Source organism: Ovis aries, chromosome 3 (genome assembly GCF_016772045.2).
Source record: "Ovis aries strain OAR_USU_Benz2616 breed Rambouillet chromosome 3, ARS-UI_Ramb_v3.0, whole genome shotgun sequence".
NCBI classification, from domain to species: Eukaryota; Metazoa; Chordata; class Mammalia; order Artiodactyla; family Bovidae; genus Ovis; species Ovis aries.
Window position 1 is genome coordinate 184,460,628 of NC_056056.1, and position 20,256 is coordinate 184,480,883.

General features: G+C 41.6%; 1 pseudogene; it reads left to right on the forward strand.

Moving 5' to 3' along the window:
* The first annotated feature begins 589 nt into the window (after window positions 1-589).
* LOC114113804 (T-complex protein 1 subunit zeta-like) lies at window positions 590-19,199 on the forward strand (annotated as a pseudogene).
* The last annotated feature ends 1,057 nt before the right edge of the window (window positions 19,200-20,256 follow it).

Genomic DNA, 20,256 nt, shown 5'->3' on the forward strand with positions numbered 1-20,256 from the left:
TATGTATTTTTGTAAAATGCAAAATAGTTGTAGATAACACAGTGTAGTCCTCAGTGCTAATGTGCTGTATGTGTTGTGCTGTGCTCGGTTGCTCAGTTGTGTCTGACTCTTAATGACTCCATTCTGTAGCCCACCAGACTCCTCTGTCCATGGAATTTTCCAGGCAAGAATATTGGAGTTGGTTGCCATTTCCTACTCCAAGGGGTCTTCCCAACCCAGGGATTGAACTTGTGTCTCTTATGTCTTCTGCATTGGCAGGTGAATTCTTTACCACTACGTAGACTGGAAACAATGAGGATGGAGGCTGAATGGTCTGAAGAACTGGCACAGAACTAGAATTCAGAAAACCTGGGTGCAGTGGTTTTTCTATGTTTAATGATGATAGCTTAGCTTATGATATGCTGACCACATGCCAGGCATTTTTTCTAGCAGTTTTATTAACTCATTTAATTCTCACTACAACCCTATGAGGCACATTTATTGATATCCCCAACTTAGAAATGAGGAAACTGAGGCACAGAGAAATTAAGAAATCAACTGAGGTCTCACAGTAAGTGGCTGGACTGAGACTGGCACCTGGACAGGCGTAATGGATGCTGTCATGCACCACCAAGATGCCTGGTCACAACTGAGGCGCTCATTTTCCCAGCTGCTGGGAGAGCAGGCTCTTAATGCCTCTCAGCAGAGTCCCTCTCTGGAAGTTGGCCAAAGGAAGTTGCCTCTCTCAAATTACATTCTTTCTTGGGAATAGTACATCCAATGTCTGGTCAATATGTGGCCAAAACCCTGGTCAAAACTTCTTTGTCCACATTAAGGATGACTTGAACTTCCTTCCAACTCAGGAACTCTCAGCAAGATCAGACTAGTCCTTTCATCACTCTGCCCAATCCTGCTTCCTTCATTTCCTAAAAGGTGTTTTTGACAATGTTCTGCAACAAGCCTACATACCCACCTCAGTCTAATTCAAGGAACTCAGTCTGAGATAGCTGCATTCCTGAGTCTGAGTTTCTAGCTATTACACAGTATTGCAAGCCACCACTTGAAGTTTCATTATAGAGGAGGGACGATAATACCCATCTTATTGAGAGGGTTGAAAATGGTAGTATTTTACATTCATTTTTGACTCTGGAGAAAGTGGCAATCTGGCTTCTGTTCCCCACCTGTTTTCTCACTCTTTGAAAGCTCTTACCACTAAGGTCATCAATGGCTTTTAATGACAAAATCCAATTGATATTGTTTACACTGGACTCTACTGCATTTGATTTTATCGTCACTTGTGAACTTGGTCTTTTGATGATTGTTTTTCACAAGATTCCAATTCTTCTCTTATTCAACTACTGCCTGCATATTCGTGACTCCCTACTCCAACTTTCCCAAGCTTTGGAATAATTGTTCCACAAACAGTTGATCATGCGTTGCTACTTGTCTTCCAAGTTCTTCAAACTCAGCATTTCCAAAGTGAAATCACCATTTTCTCCAGCAAACTTGTTCCTCCTTCTGTATTTGTCTTCATCAGTGAGGTCATCCTTCCAGGCGACCATTCAAACACAAGGATGTTTTTCTTGAATATTTCCTCCTCCTCGCCCCCACACTAAATGTCTGACTAATTTTCTCTTTATCCCCAAACTCCTCCACTATGTCCTTCACTCCAGTCCTTCTGTCATTGCCTTCCCTGAGGCTTCATCAGCTCTGGTTTGAGCAATTGCAATAACTTCCTAAGTGGTCTTCTTGCTTCCAGTCTTGCTTTTTCAAATTCATCATCCAAACCACAGCACATGTGATCTACCTAAAAGGAGAATATGATCATGCCGTTCTTCTGCTTAAAACTCCTCAGTAGCCCCCATTTTCTATAAGATTTTGCCAAACTTACAATAAAACTTTTTTCATGATCTGAATCAGTGCAGTACAGTGTGGTGGCTAAGATGTGGGTTTAGAACCAGACAATAGGATAAAATCCTTTGCTTATGAGTGGTGTGGCCTTGGGCAATACAGTTAACCTCACTAAGAGAGTGGGATATAATAAAGGCATCTACCTGAGGCAGTTATTCACCAAATTTTCCACCCACTACCTGATGTTTTCCAGCCTTTTGTGAAGTTAGGTTGGGACCATGTGATAATCAAGTGGGAGTGGGGTTGATGTAAGTCCTGTGACTGGCCTCCTTTTTTCCTCGTTTCCTGCTGTGATGGCTTTGGAGGCCACATATTCATGGAGGCACTGGACCATGTGCTCCCTAAGGACACAAGACGCTTCCCTGTGGACACATGGTGCTTCCCTGTGGACACATGTCACTTCCCTGTGGCACCTCCAGCACTAGAACAGCACCCTGTACATATCAGGTGGTCAACAAATGTTTCCTGAATAAATCAGCACCCACTAGGAAGGTTGGAAAATGGAGTATCTTTCTCTTAAAAATATGCAGAATAGATGTGAACCCTTGTACTATATTAATCTGCTGGGGCTGCCATAACAAAATACCACAGACTGGATGGCTTAAACAACAATGATTAATTTTCTCTGTTTTGTAGGCTAGAAAGCCAAGACCAAGGTGTTGGCAGGTTTTATTCTGAGGCTGCTCTCCCTGGCTGGCAGATGGCTGCCTTCTTGCTGTGTCCTCCCATGGTCTTTCTACAGTATATGCAAGTGTCTGGTGTTGCGCTGTGTCTAAATCTGTTCTTTTTATGAGGATACCAGTCATGTTGGATTAGGGCCCAAATGAACTGAATTACCTCTTTAAAGTATTTATGGTTACAATCTGAGATTCTAGGGATTAGGACTTCAACACAGGAATTATTAGGACCCAATACAGTCCATAACAACCCTCATCCGGGGACTACCCTGTTCACTTCAACAGATAGGGGATCGTCTCCTCTTAGAAGAAAAAAAATCTTGTAGTGAGAATGATCAAGATAGAAGAAAGTAACACTTGTTGTTGATATGACATGACAGCAGCCCACATCTACTGTCTATGCACTATGTACAAGATCTTATGCTAAATTCTGAAAGTGCATTATCTCCTTCTATCTCAAAATTGAAGTACAGGAAAGTAGAAGAAATTGTTCTAGGACACACAGCTAATAAGTGGTAGAGCTAGGATTTAGTATTTGAATCCATTTATATTGCCCTACTCCCCATCACAAGTGCCCTGGGAGAGAGCATATGCTTTTATTTTTTAAAAAATAAAACTGGTGATAGAATAGCAAACATTTACACACTGTTCTCTGCATGGCACTACTCTCTTAAGTACTTTGTGAAAGCTAACTCATTTATAACCTCACAATAATGCCATGAGTTGAGTGCTGTGTTGTCACTGTCCCATGGCCAGGAGTCCCAGCAAGGAGGAGGCACAAGAAGATTTGAACCTAGGAAAGTCCACCTGACACACTAAACCAACACTTGAGATGCAGGTTTAGTAATTTGGCCAAGGGCATGCCTCTTAGAAGGAACATGACTGGGCCTTGAACCTTGGCATCTCTGCAGAACCTGCACTCCCTTTATCACTCCAAAATGTGCCTATCTGCACGCTGGGTTTTTCTCCACATCTTTCATGATGTGAAGAGCTCTGCTGACTCTTATTTCAAGGAAAGGGCCTTAATGCTGAAAAAACCAGAGTTGGAGGAAATGTTCCTTGTGATGTTGTTGGAGTAAACTCTCATTTCCCTCAGCCTAACTAGCTGCATGTTTAAAATTTCAAAACATAATCATCTTTAACAAATCTGATGGGTTAAATCGGGAAGGAGTGGGAGGCTTAAGCAGGCTGGCAGTTGTGCGCAGACTGTTTGACTTCTTTATATTTATAAAAGTCGTGTCTGTCACAAGGCCTCCGGGAACACTTGACAATGTAAAATACAAACTAGAAAAATATGTTGACATAACTGTCTGCCTTAAGGAATTTTTCCATAATCATAGCCTTAACATAAAAAGTCCCACTTGGCATCCCTCCCCAGGCCAAAGTTGGAGTGGACAGATGAGACTTTCCTTATGCTTAGAAGTTAGTCTGAAATTCTCTGTCCAAACAAATTCATTTCAGACTGGAGCTCCCAATAGGCAGCATGTCCAGCCTTCCTTCTCCTTCTGCTTTTCCCCAACCAGGAGCATGATCCACTGTCCACTCCTCTTCTCCATCTGCAGACATCGGTGGCTTGGCTGTGCTGTCCCCTCCTGGAGTCTTCAGTGGTCCTCCTGCCCAACTCTAAGGCCATAAGACCCAGTCAAGATCTGGATCCAGCCAAGTCCTTGGCTCCTTGTCATTCCCTATGGCCTCCACAGTGCCCCCACATTTGTGTCTGTGCTGTCTTGACCACTGGTTACTTCCTGCTGCTGTCTGGGGTCCATAGGTTGTGCTCTGAGTAGGTCAGTTTGAGAGGACTTGAGGAGCACAGGTGACCTGTTTTGCTTTACGAGCTTGCAGTGTTTTATCTGCAAGTTCAGGGTCCTTTTATAGAGTCCATGTTGTTACGGGTGTTCATTTCTTGACTTCTATCCCAAAATTCAAAAAAAAAAAAAAAAAAAAAAAGCAGAATCTGGAGATAAAAGCAAGAATGTATCCAGAGCAGGCATCAGCAAAAGGAGATTACATCTCTTCTTCTACTTAAAAAAGATTTTCCATGTTGCCTGACTTGTCAAAAAAAGACTCAGTTCATTCATTCAGTCATGTCTGACTCTACAACCCCATGGACAGTAGCATGCTAGGCTTCCCTGTCCTTCACCAACTCCTGCAGCTTACACAAACTCATGTCCATAGAGTCAGTGATGCCATCCAACCATCTCATCCTCTGTCATCCCCTTCTCCTCCTGCCTTCAATCTTTCCAACATCAGGATTTTTGCAAATGAGTCAGCTTTTTGTATCAGGTGGCCGAAGTATTGGGGTTTCAGCTTCAACATCAGTCCTTCCAATGAACATTCAGGACTGATGTCCTTTAGGATGGACTGGTTGGATCTCCTTGCAGTCCAAGGGACTCTCAAGAGTCTTCTCCTACACCACCGATCAAAAGCATCAATTCTTTGGCACTCAGCTTTCTTTATAGTCCAATTCACACATCCATACAGGATGACTGGAAAAACCATATCTTTGACTAGATGGACCTTTGTTGGGAAAGTAATGTCTCTGTTTTTTAAAATGCTGTCTAGGTTGGTCATAGCTTCTCTTCCAAGGAGCAAGCGTCTTTTAATTTCATGGGTGCAGTCACCATCTGCAGTAATTTTGGAGTCTCCCCCAAAAAAGTGTCTCACAGTTTCCATTGTTTCCCCATCTATTCGCCATGAAGTGATAGGACCAGATGTCATGATCTTAGCTTTCTGAATGTTGAGTTTTAAGCCAACTTTTTCACTTTCCTCTTTCACTTTCATCAAGAGACTCTTTAGTTCTTCTTCACTTTCTGCCATAAGTATGGTGTCATCTGCATATCTGAGGTTATTGATATTGATCCCGGAAAACTTGATTGCAGCTTGTGCTTCATCCAGCCTGGCCTTTCTCATGATGTACTCTGCATATAGGTTAAATAAGCAGGGTGACAATATACAGCCTTGAGGTATGCCTTTCCCCATTTGGAACCATTCTGTTTTTCCATGCCCAATTCTACAGATTTCTCAGGAGACAGGTCAGGTGGTCTGGTAGTCTCATCTCTTTAAGAATTTTCCACAGTTTATTGTGATTCACACAGTCAAAGGCTTTGGCGTAGTCAATAAAGCAGAAGTAGATGTTTTTCTGAAACTCTCTTGCTTTTTTGATGACCCAACAGATGTTGGCAATCTGATCTCTGGTTCTTCTGCCTTTTCTAAAACCAGCTTGAACATCTGGAAGTTCACAATTCATGTATTGTTGAAGCCTAGTGGAGAATTTTAAGCATTACTTTACTAGTGTGTGAGATGAGTGCAATTGTACAGTAGTTTGAGCATTCTTTGGCATTGCCTTTCTTTGGGATTGGAATGAAAGCAGACCATTTCCAGTCCTGTTGCCACTGCTGGGTTTTCCAATTTGCTGGTGTATTGAGTGAAGCACTTTCACAGCATCATCTTTTAGGATTTGAAATAGCTCAACTGGAATTCTATCACCTCCACTCAGTTTGTTTTGATCCTTTCTAAGGCCCACTTGACTTTGTATTCCAGGATGTCTGGGTCAAGGTGAGTGATTACACCATTGTGGTTATCTGGGTCATGAAGATCTTTTTTGTATAGTTCTTCTGTGTATTCTTGCCACCTCTTCTTAATAACTTCTGCTTGTTAGGTCCATACCATTTCTGTCCTTTCTTGTGCTCATCTTTGCATGTTCCCTTGGTATCTCTAATTTTCTTGAAGAGATCTCTAGTCTTTCCATTTTAGTGTTTTCCTCTATTTCTTTGCATTGATCACTGAGGAAGGCTTTTTTTTTTATCTCTCCTTGCTATTCTTTGGAACTCTGCATTCAAATGGGTATAGCTTTCCTTTTCTCCTTTGCTTTTGCATCTTTTCTTTTCTCAGGTATCTGTAAGGCCTCCTCAGACAACCATTTAGCCTTTTTGCATTTCTTTCTCTTGAGGATGGTCTTGATCCCTGCCTCCTATACAATGTCATGAACCTTGGCCCATAGTTCTTCAGGCAATCTGTCTATCAGATCTAATCCCTTGAATCTGTCACTTCCACTGTATAATTGTAAGGGATTTGATTTAGGTCATAACTGAATGGTCTAGTGATTTTCCCTACTTTCTTCAATTTAAGTCTGAATTTGGCAATAAGGAGTTTGTGATCTGAGCCATAGGCTGCTCCCGGTCTTGTTTTTGCTGACTGTATAGAGCTTCTCCATCTTTGGCTGCAAAGAATATAATCAATCTGATTTCAGTATTGACCATCTGGTGATGTCCATGTGTAGAGTCTTCTTGTGTTCTTGGAAGAGGGTATTTGCTATGACCAGTGGTGTCTCTAGGCAAAACTGGTAGCCTTTGACCTGCTTCGTTTTGTACTGTAAGGCCAAATTTGCCTGTTACTCCAGGAATGGATGTCTTGACTTCCTACTTTTGTATTCCAGTCCCCTATAATGAAAAGGACATCTTCTTTGGGTGTTAGTTCTAGAAGGTCTTGTAGGTCTTTATAGAACTGTTCAACTTCAGCTTCTTCAGCATTACTGGTTGCGGCATAGTTTGGATTACTGTGATATTGAATGGAGAGGAACAGAGATAATTCTGTTGTTTTTGAGATCACATCCAAGTACTGCATTTCAGACTCTTCTGTTGACTCTGATGGCTACTCCATTTCTTCTAAGGGATTCTTGACCACAGTACTATATATAACAGTAGTATAACAGTATAAGCCACAGTAGTATATATAACAGTCATCTGAGTTAAATTCATACATTCCAGTCCATTTTAGTTCACTGGTTCCTAAAATGTTGATGTTCACTCTTGCCTTCTCCTGTTTGACCACTTCCAGTTTGCCTTGACTCGTGGACCTAAGATTCCAGGTTCCTATGCAGGTATTGTTCTTCACAACATCAGACTTTACTTCCATCCCCAGTCACATCTACAACTGGGTGTTGGTTTTACTTTGGCTCTGTCCCTTCTTTCTGGAGTTATTTTTCCACTGATCTCCAGTAGCATATTGGGCACCTACCATCCTGGGCAGTTCATCTTTCAGTGTCCTATCTTTTTGCCTTTTCATTCCGTCCATGGGGTTCTCAAGGCAAGAATACTGAAGTGATTTGCCATTCCCTTCTCCAGTGGACCATGTTTTTTCAGAACTCTCTACCATGACTCATTTATCTTGGGTGGCCCTACATGCATGGCTCATAGTTTTATTGAGTTAGGCAGGGCTATGGTCCATGTGATCAGACTGGTTAGTTTTCTGTGATTGTGGTTTTCATTCTTTCCGCCCTCTGATGGAGAAAGTTAAGAGGCTCATGGAAACTTCCTGATAGCAGAGACTGAGGGGGAAACTGGGTCTTGTTCTGATGGGCAGGACCATGTTCCGTAAATCTTTAATCCATTTTCTGTTGGTGGGTGGGGCTGTATTCCTGCCTTGTTGTTTGCCCTAAGGCCAAATATGGTGGAGGTAATGAAGATAATGGTGACCTCCTTCAAACAGTCCCATGCAAGCATTGCTGCACTCAGTGCCTCCAACCCTGCAGCAGGCCATCACTGACCCATGTCTGCGCCAGGGACTCCTGGACACTCACAGGCCAGTCTGGGTCAGTCTCTTGTGGGGTCACTGCTCCTTTCTCCTGGGTCCTGGTGTGCACAAGCTTTTGTCTGTTCCCTCCAAGAGTCTGTTTCCCCAGTCCTGTGTAAGTTCTGGTGACTCTATGGTTGGGTTAATGGCTACCTCCTCCAAGAGGGCTTATGCCATACCCAGGTCTACTGTACCCAGAGCCCCTGCCCCTGCAGCAGTCTGCTGCTGACCCATACCTCTGCAGAAGACAGTCAAACACAGTTCTGGTTCAGTCTCTGTGGGGTCTCTGGGTTCTGTGTGCACAAAGTTTGTTTGAGACCTCCGAGTGTCTCTGGCAGGTCATGGGGTTTGATTCTAAATGTGATTTCACCCCTCTTACCATCTTGCTGGGGCTTCTCCTTTGCCCTTGGACATGGGGTATCTTTTTTTGGTGGGACCCAACATTCTCCTGTTGATGGTTGTTCAGCAGTGAGTTGTAATTTTGGAGTTCTCGCAGGAGAAGATGAGCACAGGTTCTCATAAAAGACTGCAGTGAAACAAATTGTTGGAGAGAAACTTGGAACAAATTTTTAAAGTAAATGTTTTTATTGTGGTAAAATATACATGACATAATGGAGAAGGTGTTTCAGTACTCTTGCCTGGAGAATCCCACACATGGAGGAGCCTGGTGGGCTTCAGTCCATGGGGCCGTGAAGAGTTAGACACGACTGAGTGACTTCCCTGTCACTTTTCACTTTCATGCATTGGAGAAGGAAATGGCAACCCACTCCAGTGTTCTTGCCTGGAGAATCCCAGGGATGAGGGATCCTGGTGGCTGCTGTCTCTGGGGTCACACAGAGTTGGACACGACTGAAGTGACTTAGCAGCAGCAGTATACATGACATAAAGCTTAGCATTTTGGCAATTTTTATATATACAGTTTTATGACAATAGCTACATTCACAATGTTGTGCAACCATCCCCACCATCTAGCTCCAAAGCCTTTTCATCTTCTTGAAACTCAACTCAAACATCAACTCCCCATCCTCATTACTTCCCCACCAAGCCCTAGTGACCCATATTCTACTCTATCTCTATGAATTTGCCTCTTCTGAATACCTCATAAAAAAATCAGACAATATTTGCATTTTGGTATCTGACATTCCACTTAACATGATGTTTTCAAGGTTCTTCAAGTTGCAGCATGTTTCAGAGTTCATTCCTTTTTAAGGCTGAGTAATATTCCACTGTATGTAGACACCATATTTTCTTTATCCATTCACCGATAGATGGAAACGTAGGGTAGTTCCAAATCTTGGCTAGTGAATTATGCTGCAATGAATACAGATATGCAGAGTGCAGATATCTCTGTAAAATACTGTCTTTAATCCTTTTGAGTGTATTCCTGAGAGTAGAGTTGCTTTGAGTGTATTCCTGGAAAGTCTATGTTTAATTTTTTGAGAAATTGTCATGACTTCTATTTACCTCTTTACTCTGTGTTTTTCTTCATCTTCACCCTATTCACAGGCCCTTAGTTCTGTGTTTGTGCCTTTTTAGACTGGAAGAAACACAAGCTGAATCAAGATTGCCTGGAGAAATATCAACAACCTCAGATATGCAGATGACACAACCCTTATGGCAGAAAGTGAAGAGGAACTCAAAAGCCTCTTGATGAAAGTGAAAGTGAAGAGTGAAAAAGTTGGCTTAAAGCTCAATATTCAGAAAACGAAGATCATGGCATCTGATCCCATCACTTCATGGGAAATAGATGGGGAAACAGTGGAAACAGTGTCAGACTTTATTTTTTTGGGCTCCAAAATCACTGCAGATGGTGATTGCAGCCATGAAATTAAAAGATGCTTACTCCTTGGAAGAAAAGTTATGACCAACTTAGGTAGCATATTCAAAAGCAGAGACATTACTTTGCTGACTAAGGTCCATCTAGTCAAGGCTATGGTTTTTCCTGTGGTCATGTATGGATGTGAGAGTTGGGCTGTGAAGAAAGCTGAGCACTGAAGAATTGATGCCTTTGAACTGTGGTGTTGGAGAAGACTCTTGAGAGTCCCTTGGACTGCAAGGAGATCCAACCAAGCCATTCTGAAGGAGATCAGCCCTGGGATTTCTTTGGAAGGAATGATGCTAAAGCTGAAACTCCAGTACTTTGGCCACCTCATGTGAAGAGTTGACTCATTGGAAAAGAGTCTGATGTTGGGAGGGATTGGGAGCAGGAGGAGAAGGGGACGACAGAGGATGAGATGGCTGGGTGGCATCACTGACTCGATGGACGTGAGTCTGAGTGAACTCCGGAAGTTGGTGATGGACAGGGAGGCCTGGTGTGCTGCGATTCATGGGGTCGCAAAGAGTCGGACACAACTGAGCGACTGAAGTGAACTGAGACACCCCAAGAAGAAGGACAAAATTAGTTTAGAAAGCACTTGCTGGACAGGGCATGTGAGACAGGCCTCGCCAGCCTTTAGATGGAGCCTTCAGTCAAGGACTAGTATTTTGGATGAGTTGTGTCCACATTATTGGTGTCATCTGATAAAACTATGAACAGTAGACTGTGAATATTGTAAACATTCCTCAAAATTAGGCCATATGTAGGCACTCCAGGAAACACCAATTCACAAGGAAAACCCCAGAGGGAATTATAGACCAGTGAGGATTTATTCAATCTTGGATGTAACTTACTGCCTTTCTACAGTGCTGTGGTCTATCTTTTATCTTTAAGTCCACCTCTTCACTACTTGGCAAAGTTTGATGTCATTTGGAAACCTCAAAGACTTCATTGAACAAATGAAAGAATTTGTGAATCCTGAAGATTCATAAGTTAGAATGTAGAGTTCAGTATACTATGGAATACTTCAATCTTGATTTAAAAATGACTTCCCCTATACCTCCCCTTGCAGCCTGTAGCCAGTGATTTGGAAGAAGCAAGGAAAAGGGAGCAGACAGTTCTTGCTTGAATGGTACCATCATATACTGGCTTTGTACCCTTGGGCCTTGGAAGAAATCTAAAACTGACTCCTATGGATGTCTTCCTGATTTGCTTGGTTAAAAACTCTGATTACAACTGTCTTGACATGGATGGTGTATTCTCTTTCTTTTCTACAATTCTCTCCCTCAGTCCCAGTTTTTCTGATAGTCTATTATGCACAGGTTTTCACTATTTGAAGTCCAATTACCCTCTCAGGCAGTGGTCAAAATGATTCCAGTCACCTGCTCACATATGGTCCATGGGAACCCCTCATACTTCCCCTGCTCTGACAAATTCTGAGCATTGGGTTGCTCCTGATGTGGTCCTGTGTTCTGTGCAGGCCACTTTTGCTGTCCCTCTCATGAATCAGGCACAGTCCTTTGTACCCCTATAACTACAGGGACACACGAAGGTTCTCCAGGTGGCCTGCTGAAGCTTTTAACTCTAGGCTTGAGCTGAGGGAAGAGTACCCATCCCTTCCCATAAGGGTGAGTCAGGGAATCAGTTGTTTTCTCCAAATATGTTGAGGGCTTCTTCTGCATCAACACTCAACTCTTTGACATCACCATATTATGAGGGTGGGTCTGCCTGACACTCTTAATATTCATTGTATTTTGGTGCCTCAGTTGAAACTTCTAATTAACATCTTATTAACCTTTCTCTTTATTTGCTTTGCATCTAAAGCATTTCTCAAACTCTATTAAAGCTCCCCCTATGTCATTATTACTGTTCTTTCCAGTTGTTTTTGTGGTGAAACCCTGCATAGACTTGTAGAAAATCTGAATTGTTATAGTGCAGTATGTAAACTACCATGCACAATGTGTGGTGGATAGTGAGTACTCAAATATTAGTTCTTTTGATACTAATCAAGAAATCACATACACCAATACCACCAGTTTCACAAAAAGTCTTTGAGAACTGAAAAATTGATATTGAATGTAAATGAAAATGATTAATACAATTTTTTTCAAAATTCAATTGTTTGCTTGAAAGCTGGTATTTTATTATTGGAAAAAAAATACTGTCAGTGATTTTCTTGAAGTGATGAGCTCACTTTTTACCTTTTGGAGAAACTGCCTGCCAAATACCAAACCTGAAAAATCATGGATCTCTCAGTAGTTCTGTAATATAAAAATTATGTTCCATGAAAAATGTGACCAGTTCAACGTGCAGTTCAAACTGGTGTGCACCAGGCTTTTCCTTCAACCATTGCTCTTTGGTTTGCAGAAGTGCTTTGGATGTGTACTTCCTATTTTAACACACAGTGTTTTAAAAAGATGTGTATTCATGAATTGAAATTTTATGAAATTAATAATTTTGGCTGCTCCAAGGATATTCTTAAGTGAAATTGACATTTAAAAATTAGGGTACCTCTTGGAGAAGAATATTACTACTTGCAGAGTTTGGATTGCTAAGGTGGTTTAATACACCAGTGCTTTCACACCATCCCTACAAATCTCAACACAGTGAAAAAGGCAAACAATCTATTATTATTATTTTGAAAATGGCTTTGGCTTTGTGGACTCCCTAGTCTTGTGGACCCCCAGGGAGCCACAGACCACATTTTGAGAATTTCTGATCTAGAACATTCTCTCAATCTTGTTTTTTAAAAAATAACCTTTTGTGACATTGACATTTTGGCAAATTTGGGTCAACTTATTTGTAAAATGTCCCACAGTTTGCATTTTCTGATAGTTTCCTGATGTTTAGCTTTCAGATTAAATGTTTTTGGCAAGAATAATATACAGGTGATATGTACTTCTTATGCTATTACATCAAGAAACACTTACTATTTGTTTGTCCCAATACTGGTAATTCTATGTTTGGTTACTTGATTATAGGGGTGCCTGACAGATCTCTTGATAGTAAAGGTACTAATTCCCTTTGAAATTAGTAGCACTTAGAAATTGACACATAATCACCTGTGAAATGCTTGGAGACCATGTGGTTTCCAAAATGGTTTTAGCATTTCATTGATGATCTTTGTCTAAATCATGATTATGTTGGAGACTGCAAAGTGGTGATTATTCCTTTTACATTTATTCACAGGAGGTATTATATAAAGAATAATATCACCTGTTTCATTCCGTCTATTTCTCTTTATAGACTCATAGATTCTTTTCTTTTTAACAATTCAATAAATTAATTGGGCAAATGAGAACATTTTAAAAGTGCTATTGTGTTCTTTTAACATGTTTCCATTAGTCTTTAAGCATTTCCTTGCTTTCTGGTAGACAGTATTCAAGAATCACTTTCCAAGGGGCGGTCCTAAGATGGCGGAGGAATAGGACGGGGATACCACTTTCTCCCGCACAAATTCATCAAAAGAACATTTAAACACTGAGTAAATTCCACAAAACAACTTCTGAATGCTGGCAGAGGACATCAGGCACCCAGAAAAGCAGCTCATTGTCTTCGAAAAGAGGTAGGAAAAAATATAAAAGACAGAAAAGGAGACAAAAGAGGTAGGGAGGGAGCTCCGTCCTGGGAAGGGAGTCTTAAAAAGAGAGAAGTTTCCAAACACCAGGAAACACTCTCACTGCCGAGACCGTGTTGAGCCATGGAAGCACAGCGGGCAACATAACGGGGAGGAAAAATAAATGAATAATTAAAACCCACAGATTACGAGCCCAACGGTAACTCCCCCAGCAGAGAAGCAGCGCAGACGCCTGCATCTGCAACTAGCAAGTGGGGGCTGGGCAGGGAGGTGCGGGCTGCATTGCTTTTTAAGGATCAGGCCCAAATGCCCCGAGGGTAACCAGAGTGAACTAACTTGGGCTAGCAAACCAGACTGTGGGATAGCTACCATGGGAAAAGCCCTAACATAAGACACTGCCAGGAATGTGCACAGAACAAAGGATGGAACAGAATTAGCCGGTTGCAGACCATCCCCCTCCAGTGACAGGCAGCCAGAGACTGAAGGGCCTGAAGGGCCTGAAGGGGGCAATAGCAGCTCCAGAGAGACATTAACTACCAAACTGCAAACAGGCTTCTTTGCTAACTAAGACTTCTTGGGGTTCTGGACAGTCATCATCCGCCTAAGAAGGAGTGCCAGTTGTACACCCAGAAAACTGAGCAGCAGGGATGGGAGAGGTGATAAGTCGCACCAACCGTGCTCACCAAACACCTGAGCTACTCAGACCTGGGAAGGGCACAAAATGCAGGCCCAACAGAGTCTGCACCTCTGAGGTCCAACTGAGTGCCTGAGCCTGAGTGGCTTAGACCTGGGAGGTGTATGCAGCCCAAGGCCAGCCTCAGACAGTTCTGGAGGAGCAACCTAGAGCCTGAGCTGTGTGCGCCGTGAGCAGGGGCAGGCCCAATGTGGCTGAGACACAGCGAGCACACGCCAGTGTGATTTGTTTGCAGCGTCCCTCCCTCCCCACAGTGCGACTGAACAAGTGAGCCTAAAAAAAGTGTCCACCACCGCCTCCCTTGTGTCAGGGTGGAAATCAGACACTGAAGAGACCAGTAAACAGAAGAAGCTAAAACAGAGGGAACAGCCTTGGAAGTGACAGGTGCAATAGCCTAAAACCCTATAGTTGGTGCCGACTACATAGGAAGGGGCCTATAGATCTTGAGAAATATAAGCCAGACCAAGGGACTATCTGAAAATGAACTGACCCCACACTGCCCACAACAACACCAGAGAAAGTCCTAGATATATCTTTACTATTTATATGATCATTCTTTATTTTTCTTCTTTTCTTTTTCTTCTTCTTTTTTTTAAACTTTTTTAAATGTTTAAGTCCTCTATTACTCCTTTAATTTTCATTTTTATAACTGACTATTACTTTTCAAAAAAAGACCCTATTTTTAAAGCAAACTTCATATATATATATTTAAATAATTCTTGTGACTTTGTTTTTCTTCTTCTTCTTTTCTTTAATATTGTATTTTTGAAGATCCAACCTCTACTCTAGATTTTTAATCTTTGCTTTTTGGTATTTGTTATCAATTTTGTACCTTTAAGAACCCAATCTTCAGTACCCATTTTTACTTGAGAGCGAGATTACTGGCTTGATTGCTCTCTCCTCCTTTGAACTCTCCTTTTTCTCCACCAGGTCGCCTCTGTCTCCTCCCTCCCCCTTCTCTTCTCTATCCAACTCTGTGAATCTCTGTGTGTTCCAGACAGTGGAGACCACTCAGGGAACTGATTACTGGCTGGATCTGTCTCTCTCCTTTTCATTCCCCCCTTTTATCCTCCTGGCCACCTCTGTCTCCTCCCTCCCTCTTCTCTTCTCTGTATAACCCCCTGAACATCTCTGAGCGGTCCAGACTGTGAAGCGCACATAAGAAAGTAACTACTGGCTAGCTTGCTCTCTCCTCTTTTGATTCCACCTCATCTCAGTCAGGTCACCTCTAACTCCCTCCTCCCTCTTCTCTTCTCCATGTAACTCTGTGAACCTCTCTGAGTGTCCCTCAATGTGGAGAAACTTTTCTTTAACCTAGATGTTTTATCAACGGTGCTGTATAGAAGGAGAAGTCTTGAGACTACTGTAAAAATAAGATTGAAAACCAGAAGCAGGAGGCTTAAGTCCAAATCCTGAGAACATCAGAGAACTCCTGACTCCAGGGAACATTAATCCATAGGAGCTCATCAAACTCCTCCGTACCTACACTGAAACCAAGCACCACCCAAGGGCCAACAAGTTCCAGAGCCAGACACACCATGCAAATTCTCCAGCAACACAAGAACACAGCCCTGAGATTCAATATACAGGCTGCCCAAAGTTACTCCAAAACCATTGACATCTCATAACTCATTACTGGACACTTCATTGCACTCCAGAGAGAAGAAATCCAGCTCCACCCACCAGAATTCCAACACAAGCTTCCCTAACCAAGAAACCTTGACAAGCCACTGATACAACCCCACCCACAGCGAGGAAACTCCACAATAAAGAGAACTCCACAAACTGCCAGAATACAGAAAGGCCACCCCAAACTCAGCAATATAACAAGATGAAGAGACAGAGGAATACCCAACAAGTAAAGGAACAAGATAAATGCCCACCAAACCAAACAAAAGAGGAAGAGATAGGGAATCTACCTGATAAAGAATTCTGAATAATGATAGTGAAAATGATCCAAAACCATGAAATACAAATGGAATCACAGATAAATGGCCTGGAGATAAGGATTGAGAAGATGCAAGAGGGTTCAACAGAGACCTAGAAGAAATAAAAAAGAGTCAGTATATAATGAATAATGCAACAAATGAGATCAAAAACAAACTGGAGGCAACAAGTAGTAGAATAATGGAACAGAAGATAGGATTAGTGGAGTATAAGATAGAATGGTAGAAATAATTGAATCAGAGAGGAAAAAAGAAAAATGAATTAAAAGAAATGAGGACAATCTCAGAGACCCCCAGGACAATAGGAAATGCTCCAACATTCCGATTATAGGAGTCCCAGAAGAAGAAGACAAAAAGAAAGACCATGAGAAAATCCTTGAGGAGATAATAGTTGAAAACTTCCCTAAAATGGGGAGGAAATAATCACCCAAGTCCAAGAAACCCAGAGAGTCTCAAACAAGATAAACCCAAGGCAAAACACCCCAAGACACATATTAATCAAATTAACAAAGATCAAACACAAAGAACAAATATTAAAAGCAGCAAGGAAAAAACAACATATAACACACAAGGGGATTCCTATAAGGATAACAGTTGATCTTTCAATAGAAACTCTTCAGGCCAGGAGGGAATGGCAAGACATACTTGAAGTGATGAAAGAAAATAATCTACATCCCAGATACTGTACCCAGCAAGGATCTCATTCAAATATGAAGGAGAAATCAAAAGCTTTGCAGAGAAGCAAAAGCTGAGAGAATTCAGCACCACCAAACCAGCTCTCCAACCAATGCTAAAGGATCTTTTTGAGACAGGAAACACAAAAAGGGTGTATAAACACAAACCCAAAACAATAAAGAAAATGGCAATGGGATCATACTTATCAATAATTACCTTACATAAATGGGTTGAATGCCCCAACCAAAAGACAACGACTGGCTGAATGGATAAAAAAACAAGACCTCTATATATGTTGTCTACAAGAGACCCACCTCAAGACAAGGGACACATACCGACTGAAAGTGAAGGGCTGGAAAAGATATTCCATGCAAATAGAGACCGAAAGAAAGCAGGAGTAGCAATACTCATATCAGATAAAACAGACTTTAAAACAAAGGCTGTAAAAAGAGACAAAGAAGGACACTACATAATGATCGAAGGATCAATCCAAGAAGAAGATATAACAATTAAAAAAAAATATATGCAAAGATAGCGCCTCCCAGCCACACTGAACCGGCTCAGGGCTTTTCGCCATGCCGCATCCCCTTATCTTCCTCTGCTGGGTCAGCTATTGCGGCCGTGAAGACCCTGAACCCCAAGGCCGAGGTGGCCTGAGCCCAGGCGGCATTGGTGGTCAACATCAGCGCGGCCCGGGGGCTGCAGGACGTGCTGAGAACCAACTTGGGGCCTAAGGGCACCATGAAGATGCTTGTTTCTGGTGCTGGAGACATCAAACTCACTAAAGATGGAAATGTGCTGCTTCATGAAATGCAAATTCAATACCCAACAGCCTCCTTAATAGCCAAAGTAGCAACAGCCCAGGATGACATAACAGGTGATGGTACCACTTCCAATGTGCTCATCATTGGAGAGCTGCTGAAGCAGGCGGATCTCTACATTTCTGAAGGTCTTCATCCCAGAATAATTACAGAAGGATTTGAAGCTGCAAAGGAAAAGGCACTTCAGTTTTTGGAACAAGTCAATGTAAGCAAAGAGATGGACAGGGAAACACTTATAGACGTGGCCAGAACATCTCTACGAACTAAAGTTCATGCTGAACTTGCTGATGTCTTAACAGAGGCCGTAGTGGACTCCATTTTGGCCATTAAAAAACAAGATGAACCTATTGACCTCTTCATGGTTGAGATCATGGAGATGAAACATAAATCTGAAACAGATACAAGCTTAATCAGAGGCCTTGTTTTGGACCATGTGGCACGGCATCCTGATATGAAGAAGAGAGTAGAAGATGCATACATCCTCACATGCAATGTGTCATTAGAATATGAAAAAACAGAAGTGAATTCTGGCTTTTTCTTACAAGAGTACAGAGGAGAGAGAGAAGTTAGTGAAAGCTGAAAGGAAATTCATTGAGGACAGAGTTAAAAAAATAATCAACCTGAAAAAGAAAGTCTGTGGTGATTCAGATAAAGGATTTGTTGTTATTAATCAAAAGGGAATTGATCCCTTTTCCTTAGATGCTCTTGCCAAAGAAGGCATAATAGCTCTGTGCAGAGCTAAAAGGAGAAACATGGAAAGGCTGACTCTTGCTTGTGGTGGGATAGCCCTAAATTCTCTTGATGACCTAAATCCTGATTGTTTGGGACATGCAGGACTTGTCTATGAATATACATTGGGAGAAGAGAAGTTCACCTTTATTGAGAAACGTAACAATCCTTGCTCTGTCACATTATTGATCAAGGGACCAAATAAGCACACGCTTACTCAAATCAAAGATGCAATAAGAGATGGATTGAGGGCTGTTAAAAATGCTATTGATGATGGCTGTGTAGTCCCAGGTGCTGGCACAGTGGAAATGGCGATGGCAGAAGCCCTGGTTAAATACAAGCCCAGTGTAAAGGGCAGGGCTCAGCTTGGAGTTCAAGCATTTGCTGATGCATTGCTCATTATTCCCAAGGTTCTTGCTCAGAATTCTGGCTTTGACCTTCAGGAAACACTAGTTAAAGTTCAAGCAGAACATTCAGAATCCGGTCAGCTTGTGGGTGTGGACTTGAACACTGGTGAACCAATGGTAGCAGCAGAAGCAGGCATATGGGATAACTATTGTGTAAAGAAACAGCTTCTTCACTCCTGCACTGTGATTGCCACCAACATTCTCCTGGTTGATGAGATCATGAGAGCTGGACTGTCTTCTCTAAAAGGTTGAATTGAAGCTTCCCTTGTATCTGAATCCTGAAGACTACAGAGTGATCCTAATAATACAGCTATGGAGTTTTGGTCCAAGCTTCAAACGATCTTCAAAGGATTTTCTTTTCCCATATTAAAAAAGGAGAGAACACTGGCACCTATTCAGATTCTGAAGTTCTGAAATTATAATTAGAGTATTTTAAAAATTGCACTGCAGTGTCCACATACAGCAGGTCATACTTATGCAGTAAACAGGACATTTTGCTTTACCCTCAGTGATATAAAAATATTAGATAAGCATATGTTATCTACCTTGTTATTAAATATTCATTGAAAAACATTTTAATAGTAATAATTTCTTCTAATGGATGTATTTGATTTCCAATCGTTCCCTGTCACTAAGCATAAGACTTAAATAACCTAAAGTTTTGAAGAATTCCTGCTTCCCGAGCATACTTTGGACTTTTAATGCTTTTAAAGTAGTTTTGCTAAAATGCTTCCCAGAAGTATTAAGTTATCTTGAGTAGAAAGATGGAACCAGAGGCAAGAGGGGTTCAAAGAGCTGAAAGTATAAAGTGGCAAAATAGAAAAGACAGAGGATGAAAACAAGACTGAAGATATGGTGACTAAGGACTAGTGAGATGGATTTTCCAGCAAGGTGGTTATTTTCACAGCTCAGAACCTTTGCTTATACTGATACCCTTCCTAAATCCTCTAGTGTCCTGTTTTTCTTAACTGTTCTCTTCTACATGTTCGCACAAAATACAGTAGGTATATCTGAAGCCCTTGAAAGTGAAGTTGTGTTGCTAAACTTTGTGTTTTGAGGAGTTGGCAGTTGCTTACAGTGAGTGTGTAATAAATATGAAGTTAAAACCTTAAATATATATATATATATACATACATATATATATATGCATCCAACATAGGAGCATCACAATATGTAAGACAAATGCTAACAAGTATGAAAGGGAAATTAACAATAACACAATAATAGTGGGAGACTTTAAAACCCCACTCACACCTATGGATAGATCAGCTAAACAGAAAATTAACAAGGAAACACAAACTTTAAGTGATACAATAGGCCAGTTAGACCGAATTGATATCTACAGGACATTTCACCGCAAAACAATGAATTTCACCTTTTCTCAAGTGCACACGGAACCTTCTCCAGGATAGATCACATACTGGGCCATAAATCTAGCCTTGGTAAATTAAAA